The sequence below is a fragment of the Hibiscus syriacus genome, unplaced genomic scaffold, assembly GCF_006381635.1.
Source record: "Hibiscus syriacus cultivar Baekdansim isolate YM2019G1 unplaced genomic scaffold, ASM638163v2 tig00111959_pilon, whole genome shotgun sequence".
NCBI classification, from domain to species: domain Eukaryota; kingdom Viridiplantae; phylum Streptophyta; class Magnoliopsida; order Malvales; family Malvaceae; genus Hibiscus; species Hibiscus syriacus.
Window position 1 is genome coordinate 126,151 of NW_024063223.1, and position 11,129 is coordinate 137,279.

At 32.3% G+C, this 11,129-nt stretch overlaps 1 pseudogene; it reads right to left on the bottom strand.

The window, feature by feature from the left end:
- Positions 1–3,263: 3,263 nt before the first annotated feature.
- LOC120173566 lies at positions 3,264–5,835 on the bottom strand (annotated as a pseudogene).
- Between the last annotated feature and the right edge of the window lie 5,294 nt (positions 5,836–11,129).

Genomic DNA, 11,129 nt, shown 5'->3' on the forward strand with positions numbered 1-11,129 from the left:
CTTTTTAGAATCAAACCTAAAACAGTGCAATGTGTAAAGTTTAAAGGGTTGTCTCTTATTATATCAATTATAAAAAGTCCCGAGTTTTTTTGATTTATAGTTCGAAAATGTTAATGGACTAAATTTAAGTTTTAGATATATTTAGGATCCAAATAGGATATTACCTTTTTTTAAGTGTTGTACAATGGTAGAGTGATTGTCGACAACTTTAGTGACCACAATAAAAATTTTATTGAAAATTTAATGACTATGGATTGCAATTTACCCTATATTATCAAAGATAAAATTACAATGGTTTAAGTGTTAAAATAAATTGATATCGCTTAAATAGATATCAAGTTTAAGTTTTTTTGTATATAAAAAATATTGTTAGAAAACTCACCATCTAAAATTATGTGTACGACACGAATAAATTCAAATTAATTAAAGTATAGCGACGAGGAACCAGGAGGGAAAAACCAAAGAAAAATCAGAATGGCGAGCATGGTTTCATTGCCTACGTTCAGCGAAGACCTGGCAATGAATAAAAGCCGCGGTATCAAATTTTCTGTACGGACAACAAAGTTCCTTGAGGAATCTAGAACAAATATTAAAATCTAAATCGAAACACTTTACTGAAAGAACATTGAATAGGCATTATAATATAGAACGAAGTAGGATAATGTTTAATTTGAGGTTATTATAAGATATTATTTAGGAACATGTATTTGTAGATATCAGATATTGTCTAATCTAGAATTTGAATATCTGAAAATTTATATAATTAAAATTATAATTTGTATCTGATCCAAAAATCTGAATATCTAATTTTTTGAATATCTATTTTTTAGAATGAATATTTAGATATTTGAATTTGAATATAAAATTTAATTTAAAATATATATTTAAATTTTAGATTTTATGATTTTATGCAACGTATTTTTTATATAGAGAGAGAGATGGATAGGATCCACTTACACTATATAAAACTAATAAGTTTTACATCAATTTATAGTCATTACATTTAAATAAATAAATAGTTTATATTAATTAAAATTTATAACCCATAAATAAATATTTTTAACTCACAATAAAACAATATTTTTTTTTTAGATTAGGGTTTAGAGTTTATGACTTAGATTTATGGTTTAGAGTTTAGGGTTTAAGGTTTGAGATTGAGGTATTAATTTAGGGTTTGGAGTTTTAGATTTAGGATTGAGATTAAAAAGAGATTATTTTACATTATGCAAAACTAATAAGTTTTATACTAATTTATAGTCATTAGATTTAAATAAATAAATGAGTTAGATTTAATTAAATTTATAACTCATAAACAAATATCTTTTAAGTCACAGTAAAACAATCTCTTTTTACCACAATCCCAAATCTAAAACTGTAAACCCTAAAACCTCACTCAAACCTTAACCTTAAACTTTAAACCATAAACCTTTAAATCATAACTCATGAGCCCTTAATCCTAAGGCTTGAATCTTAAACCCTATATCCTAAATCTCACCCCAAAAAGGGGAAATATATTATTTTACCGTGAGTTAAAGAAATATGTATTTATGTGTTATAAATTTTAGTTAAATCTAAACCATTTATTTATTTAAATCTAATGACTATAAATTGGTGTAAAACTTATTTTATATATATAGGGTTAGGATCCACTTACACCTAGTCTAAAACTAAAAGTTTTACACTCTTTTAGGATCGTTGGATGATGGGAAATCAAAGATTGTGATTAATTTCTTGTTTTCTTTTTTTCCAATGAATATTTCTCATTTTCTACTGTTAAACTTTTTAGTTTTACATAGTATAAGTGGATCTTGCCACATACACATATATATTAGATGTATAGAATATGTTGTATAAAACCATAAAATATAAAATTAAAATCTAGGTTAGGAATCGCTTACAACTAGTGTAACCTTTTTAAGGTTATTGTACAAGAGAAATCAAATACTAAAATTAATTCTTTTTTTTCATTGAATATCTTCTCATTTCATACTATTAATCTTATATTTTGATTTTTCCTCATCTAATTATCTTAAAATGGTGTAAAACTGAAAATTTCAACACGCTCAGCATTTAACACTGAATGTTAAACCGTTCAGTATTCAGCGTGTTTGTTTCGTATCTCTGAATGATTCAGTGCTGACTGATTCAGTAAAACAGTGTTGAATGATTTAGCACATAAGTACATTCTGAATGATTCAGAGATATTATCAAACAACATGTTACATTCAGAGCTAATTTATACAGAGTTTAAATTATTTAATATTTAAATCATTCAACGTTTAATCATTTTAAAGTAAACAACAACTTTATATATAATAGGAAGAAGCCATTCATTTAACAGCAGGATACAGTCAATACTGGGTTTGGGATCCATCGAATTAAATGTTAAAATTCTATGGTTGAGATGAGTTATAATAAGCTGATATTTTGTCTCCCAACCCAATGCATCTTTAACCAAAAAGTCCTAACAAAACTATACCCACACAATAATGAACGGTGATGATCATTGAAACGTCATATTGATTCTTTTTAATGATAACTCGGCTTTGGTACGGTTGGCCTCCTTGGAGGAGACAACCTGATCGTTTCATCTCCACCCATCAACTTTGAATTTTCCAAGAAAATTCGTACCATGTGAACTACTTTTCTACTTTTTCGTTGCTTATACATTTTCCGGTGTAATTCCATTAACCAGACAAAAGGATAATAATACCATTCCCAAAATGTCAAAAGTGGACCTGCAAAGGTGTACGTCTAAATATATTTCCAGCAAAATAATAATATATATTAGATGCTCTGCTACTCCAAATTTCTTGATGCTAATTAGTATAAGAGGATGTCTAAAGAAAAATAATCTATTATAAGAATAAAAAAAATATTATCAAAAATATTAATATTTTTTAATATTTTTAATAAAATATTAAAATATTATTTTTTATTGAAAATATTAATATCAAAAATATTCATTTTAGATAACGAAATTAATATTTCTAGTAAAAAAATAATATTTTAAGTAGTGTTCTACTAGAAATGTTAAAAAAATTAACATTTTCAGCAACGTCTTTTCTTAACCTTATATTAGGTTGACGTAAAACAAAACTACCTAATACAAGTTAACACCAATTGATGTTAAAAAACAACATTGAAATTTCAGAGATGATAAGAGCGAAGAAGAATATAGCAGAGACCGGACGTTCAACTTGTTATTGCATTATTTGCAGGGATTTAAATATCAATTTATTATTGAATTGCCGACTATTATATAGTTATAGCTGAAATTGTTATTGTATACAATAACACTCATTATTACCACAATCATGATATATATATAACGCAACTTCAACTACAATTACAACTTAAATCCCTCATTGTTGGTAGCGATTACCTAATTGAGAAAAAAGTGTGCACGATGACGACGATGATACCCTTGCAGTGTATGGACTTCCATTAAAACAAACTATTCACATTCGTGGAGGCGAAACTGCCACCGTTACTGAAGAAGACGATCGAAGCCTATGATCATCACCAAACAAATTACAAGTAAAATCAAAGAAAAATTCAAACTACGAACTATTCTCTCCGTTCTATTTAAATTATCTCTTATTAACTTTTTATTTTTCAATTTTTTTTTAACTTTAACTAATTACTATTTAAAATTTATTATTGATACAAAAATATAAACTATATTTTAAAAACCTTTAATCAAATAGTTTTGAAGTATATATTTAATAAAATTTAATTTTTTTCTTCAAAATATCTAAAATAGACTGTCAAAGTTTAAAAAAATTACTTCAAAAAAAATAATAAATTTTTTTAATGTGACGGAGGTAGTAATTACTAATTAGTAATCTTCAAACAATTTATTATGACAAATGATGAGCCTTTTTTTTAAATGACTTACCTGGGGGATAATCAAATGAGGGATCGAGGTCATTTTCAAGGCAGACGTGCTTCTAATTTTCTTGAGCGCTATTTGGTCGTTGTTGATATTTTCGCCTTCGTCGGTTGTGGTCGGCCAATCTCTTCCGACAGCTACGCTTTCCGTTGTCGAATTCCGACAGCTGATGGAATCTGTCGAGAGTTTTTAAAAATCCCAACGTTAATGAAAAACTAAGCAAAGCCAACACAAGAATACTAGAGAGCATGATCCTCGGAGCATAACGCCCTCGAGATCTCCACAAGTACGGGAGAGCCAATCATTGGACTCATAACATAATTGCCGTGGCACTTTCATCAGCTTAATCGTCATCCATAATCCATATACACACGAAAAGAATGGAAGAAGCAAAAATATTAGAGAGTGTGTTGAAAATATGAATGCATGTGGAGGGTTTTCCAGTAATTTAACACCAAGACTTTTAGTTAATTCCAAGACCCTACTATAATAGCAAAAACAAACGGTACGTAAACGGAGAGAACATGGAGCTCTCACGGACAGAAATACCCTCGGGATCAACCTAATGTTAAGGAGTGGGCAATCATTGGTCGTCACAGACTGCTACAGGGGCATTTCCGTCATTTCGAAACCATCACTATCCTCATCCGAGTCATCCCTAGATAGCTTATGAACGCTAATATGATTTATTACTGCCCAAATGAGAAATGTTTTAGTTTTCTAATTTTAAAATTTTTAAACCTGCTACATTGCTGGCAGAATCGTTGAGTCAACCCAGCGGCGATGACGGTGGCCGCTTTGGAATGGAACTCGCAGACTTTATGGCGGCGATGGTAGTGCTTAGAGTGGGTAAGATCAGCATTACAACCCACGGCTTGACACCTCGGGGAATTAGTTGAGCTGATATCTCCCGGCCTGGACCTGCGATAAAGTCGGTTCACAAAGTCATCCTCGGCGGAGGAAAAGTAAGTAAGGTCACCCAAGTTAAGACCGATTCTCGCTGTAAAATCAACAGGCATAGAAACATCCTCCGTCTTCGGAACAAGAAAGTAACCACCTCCGCCTCCTCCAACGCCGGGAACAGGGTCCAGCGAGAGGAAAGAACCGTGGGGAGTGGAGTAAGGAGCCGACGCGGTGGAGTAGGAGTGTGGGTCGTATACGGAATGAAAATTGGGTTGAGCATGGTTAGGGTTATGAAACTGGTTTGGGTGAGCAAAGGCAATGTTGTTTTGATGGGAAAGGAGGGTTTCATGGAAAGATTGTGTAGCAAAATGACGAAAAATCTGACGATTTGAGTCGGGTTCTCGGGTTGTCTCTTCACCCGATAATACTATTGATGACTGGTTCTCCCATTCAGATTCGAACATGTTGTCAAAGTAGCCACTCATTTTCTCCAGCGTCGTTACTGTTGTCGGTAAGATTGCTTGCAACTGATGATCTGTCAACAACAAAATAAAAAGGCAAAAAATAAGAAAGAGAGATGGTAAATGTCAGTTTTCACAAGTGATAGGGTTGAAATTCTAGTGGCAATGTTTTAAGAGAATGAACAGTATCATAGCTTTTTGGGAAAGAGGTCTGTCGGTTGAAGGTGGCTTTAGCCCCGAAAATAAAGAAAAGTAATAGAGCGTATTTAAAAAAAAAAAAAAACTCACCTTACAAGCTCACAGCCATACTAGGCTAAGAAGTGGATGGAAAATTCGAAACCCTAACTCAACTGGACATTCACAGTGAGTTCAACTCGTCAATTCTGCACTTCTTTGGTAGCTGTTTCATCTAAGGCCCTCTCCCTCTCTATCTCTCTCTCGACTGTACCTTCCAGAGTTGTAGTCTTTAAAGCTCACACTTTTATAGTCTTTAGCTTAGCTTCTTCAAAGAGCCTTAAACTAAACCCCTTCTTCCCCCCCTCTCTCTGCGTGTGTGTGTGTTTTTGTGAAAGCCAACTTCAATTTAGGTCTTTCCTGTGTTTTTCTGGGTGTTGGTGTGCAGAACTGATTGGTGAGTTGGGAGAGGAAATTACACTATTAACCCACATGATGGCCACGTGTCTGTGGGGACGCAGTGAAAATTACACTATTAACTCAACTCTCAACACACTTCCTTTTTAGAAAACTACTCTCTTACAAGTTAAACGGAATATTTCTTTTACTCTCCGAGTGATTTTAAAATCAGTGTATACACTTATTTTTAAAAAAGATATTTTTAAAAAGATAAAATTAGTAAGATTTTTTTATGAGGACTCTTTCACCACCATATCTTTTAAAACAACAATCACACCAACAAACGTGCAACAACCTAGCAAGGAGTCTAGTCCCATTAGGATTATATTATTAATAGGATTCTAAAAATAGTTAATTTTTTTCACTATAAATACATGTAATCCTCTCTATTTGTAACATACGATTTACATACAAAATACAGAAGAAAGCATGAAAAATACAAAGACAAAGTTATTGTAAACGATTCGAAAAGAAATAAAAGGTAACATCTTTTTTACTTTTGATTCGATCTCTTACATTTACGTTTTAATTATTATTATTATTTTATTTATTTAACTTTATTTATACACACATTTCCCTTGTTACTCATTTTATTTAATTGTTTTGTTATTTTTTTTTCATGTAATATTTTTTTTTTACATTTTATGCATTTTTTTTACTTTAGTATATATTTTTATTTTTTTAGATTATATATATATATTAGTTTTTATTTTATTAATTTTATTATTATATATATATATATATATATTTACTATTTTTTATTTTTTATTTTTTTATATATATATATTATTTTTACTTTTTTATTATTATTTTATTTATATAATTTTTTCTTCTTTTTCTTTTTCTTATATTTATTTTACTTACTATTTTATCTTTGCTTTCTTTATCTTATCTTATTTATTTATTTTTTTTCATTTTAATTTAATTAATTAATTTATTTCTTATATTTTTATCTAACATGGGTTTTTGACCTTCTTAAGGCCACACATTTAAAACTATCTAAGGTAAGTAATTGTGATCGTATTTTTACCTTTTAATTTTAAATTACAACTTTTTTAATTTAAGACAACCAACAAATTAATTGGTACCGAAAGGGCGGTTCAAGGGTGCTAATCATTCCTTGATCGTAACCGACTCCCGAACCCGACACATTTCTGGTAAAACACAGATCAGGTAAGATGGTGTCTGACCCACCTAAATTCGTTTTAAAGTGGTCGGTGGCGACTCCCAACCCAATTATTTCAAGTCGAAACCCAATTCGGGGCTCAACCGAAAGAAGGTTTCGATAGTTTGGCGACTCCGCTGGGGACAAGTAAGTGAGTCTAGCCGAAATTAATTTTCGGTTGTCTTTTTATGCGAAAATGGTAAATTTAAATTTTAATTTATTTATTCATTCCAATTATTTATCTTTATTATTTTTCAAATAAATAGTTGTACTAACATTTTTTGAATGATTTCAGATTTTTGAAAAATTTTCATCTCAGGCTCTATACCCGAGCTCCGAACCCTTTTAAGTGGGGGTGAAAGCGACACCTTCGTGGGAATTTATTCTCCGTATGGGCCTAGCAAGTAACCTTCGAGATTCATATACCTTATGCCTTCGTGTGAATTTATTCTCCGTATGGGCATAAGGGAATGTTTCCTCTCGAGTTTAACTTAGTCCACACGAGCTTGTAATGGGCTTAGGACTAAGGGTCTGGCAAGCCCAAGGGGCACCAGCAAGGAGAACTCGGTACCTTTTTTAGAACCTAAACCGGGAGGCTATGGAGAATTAGAGCCCACCCCAAAACCTCATTCCAAACCCTAAGCTATTTTGTTTCATGCTTTACTTTTTGTTCAAAGCATGCGAACTAGACAAATATGTGGTTAGGATTTGTGTGGAATTAGTATGCGGGATAGAGATAATGTCCAGGTAGGAATTAAAGCATGTGGGGTAAACATCATGTGGGGTAGGACTTTTATTTTTCATGATTATTTTTGATTATTTTCACCTCACTAACTCTTTTCATTTTTATTTTCTTTTATTTTATGTTCATCACGTGCATCATTTAAAAGAAGTGTTGATCCACCAAAAATGTGTTTGTTAAACATGAATAATCTGCATTAATGGACAAAGGGGTTGTAATACAAGAGATGAAAATACAGAGGACATCTACAAGGCGACTATGTGTCGCATTCAATCCAGAAGACGTGGTGCCCACAACTGAAAAGTGTATCACTCTGCTGCATTATAAAGAACTCAGAATGAACTGGGTCTACATCAAGCACAATAAAGTCTATCTTTAAAGAACTGATGGCAGAAGTTGCAGGGGCAAGATGAAGTGAGTCCCTTCAAAGACAACAATGGCAAAACGATAGCTGAAATTGGAGACCCTTGCTGATGAATTCAAGAAACAGACAAATAAACTAAACATAGTTTCTATCAATTGAGGGCTCCAATGATGTATTCGTTGGGAACAGGTTCAACAAAAGATAAATGTCCAGAGATACATCATTCAAGACTTCTTGGGCCAGTACAAAAACAACTCAACATTTGCACTGTTCAACCAGAGAAGTCAGAGAGATTCGACAGGTTATTCAACCGGTGACAGACGAAAGCAGAAGACTAGTCAACATGTCAGAAGCTATCAGGATATTTTTGTCTCTTAAAAGATAAACACTTTTTCCCAATAAAGATTATTTATAATAACAGACATGTTTTTGGATCAATGCCTCGAACATTTCATGCATTTTTGCATTTTGTATTTTGCATCTACATTTCATTTTAAGCATTTTCATAAACATGAAATTTCTTCATGGAGAATTCGATGAAGTGATTTTAACCATATGACACTACATGTAAGCAAGATTTTAATAATTAAAAAAACTGAAATCACAACGAATGAGCCCGATCAGCTGGTTGTACGACTAAGCCTGCCAGGATGGTCTGCGAAAATAGTCCACATATCCTAATGGCTACGATGTTGAAGCTGTTTGCAGTTTCCACATAGGATGCTCCATATATTCCTCTGAGAACTATAAGGCACTGAAGCATGAGATCCAAAACCTGATGGATTCAGGGGCATCGATAGTCGAAGAAGGGGGCATTACATATATCATTTGCACTTAGAGGATTGTTTTGTTTGAACACGTCTTTGATCTTTCATGTTTGCTTAATCTTTTAAATGATTGAATTTATGCTACTTTCTAAGGTGGAGCAATTGAACAAATTTTAATCTTTAGTTCTTCAAATATTAAATGAATTAAGGATTCTTTTAATTCTTCAAGAATTATAGATTTTTGACATATGGTAAGATTAGACCTTTCTTATCCTGTCTCAAACCCCAAAATAAAATACCTGATTCTTTACCCAAAATAACTCATGGTCATTACCAAAAAGACCAAATTTTGACATTACCTCCCTTTGAAACTTTTAAACATTGCCTTTATCTTTTGATACACCCATACCTTTCTTTGAGTCAAATAAAGTCACACCATTGTCTTTTTAAACTCAAAATTGACATTTTTATGCCATTAAAACCCAAGGCATTGAGTTGTTCATTTGAACATGAGCCTTCTTCTAAGACACAACTTGGGGCATCTTGCAGGGAGCATGAACATTGAGACATGTTGGGGGCAAGAAGCAGAAAGAAGAATTCACTCGGAATAATTCTACCATGCATTAATTGCATTGTTTTCATGTGAATAAAATAAATCCTGAAAATCTATCCCCCTAGGGATACCTCTTCTGTGAAGACTTCCATGTATGAAATGATGAACGACTTTCTTTTTATCCCTTCACATCAGGAGAAAAAATATATCCCTTGTGTCCCCTTTTGAGCTATAGTATTTTTCTTCTAATTCAACCCTAACCAAGGATCACCCTCCACACTGGGGGGCAAGGTGGAGAAAATCTGCTCACATGAGTGAAGACATTGATTCAGATGATATACCAAAAGGTGAACCGAATGCCAAGTGTGAAGATTCAATCATAACAAAAAGAAAAAAAAGAGAAAAAACAAAGAAAAAATATAAAGAAAAAAACAAAGGAAAATTGAAGAAAAAAGAAAACAAGATGCATATGCAAAGGTTCTCTCGATTCAAACGACGCATCGAGATTCAAACTATGAGAAGCACAATCATTTCTGAATCACTAAACCACTTCACTCGAAGATCATAGAGCATCAAATGAGATTGATCAAGCACAATCATTTCTGAATTACTGCATCACTCTACTCGAAGATCATGGAACATCAAGAGCGAGACACATACGAGTAGATTCAAATTGAGCAAGATATGATCGAAGACATCAGAATGAATTGATCATTGGTTCACCCTTAAACACTTGTTTGGGCCTTTTATCCCTTTCTTTTATAACCATGAACCATGACCTACGTTACATGCCTTAAAAGTCCCTTCTAATCATACATGGATTTCTGAACATAAGAGACTATCTTCAGATTTCATACCGCCCATCAGGATTAATCTTTATTTGCAAAAAATAGTGTAATTAATATATGATAGAGAAAATAACAAATAGGGGTTCAAGACGTAAATTACTGAATGACGTCTTGAAACCAAAAGAGGATTCGAGTTGAAAACCTGAAAAGGCAGCTCGAATACAAAAATTGGGTAGCTGAGGCGATAGCACAAATTCCTTGATAAGGCATCGCACAATCCGAGCATGACTATGAAAGCTGGGAATCGAAGAACACTTCCAATAGAGGATCATGCAAGATGCCCCATCAAACCTTTGAGCATCAAATAAACAAAAATGTCAAACCTTTGACCAAACACAATAACCTAAGACTTTTTATCATTTCCTTACTTAACCATTTCCCAAAAATAGATTTGATCTTGGCACGTGTCAAACGACTATAATTTATTGAAGGATTAACAATGTAATTAATTCTTTGATATCCAATGAACTCTAGTTTTATGATTTGTCTCAATTGTAAAACCTGAAAGGGGCAATATTTTCAAAACTTTTGGTTAAACATTTTTCGAAACTCTTTTTTGATATTTTCAGAACTTTGAAAATAAAAAAGAAAGAAAAACATTTTTTTTTCAAAACAAGACAATCTCTCTAGAGTGGATCTTGGTAAATGACATGTGGCTCTCAAACACAAAACTCATGCTTAGAATCAATGCTGAAGCAAGAAATCAGGAACAATGAGGGCATATTTGAATATTCAACATCAAATGTTGGGGCATTTTTTTTAGATTTAACATCAAATGTTGGGGCATTTTTTTAGATT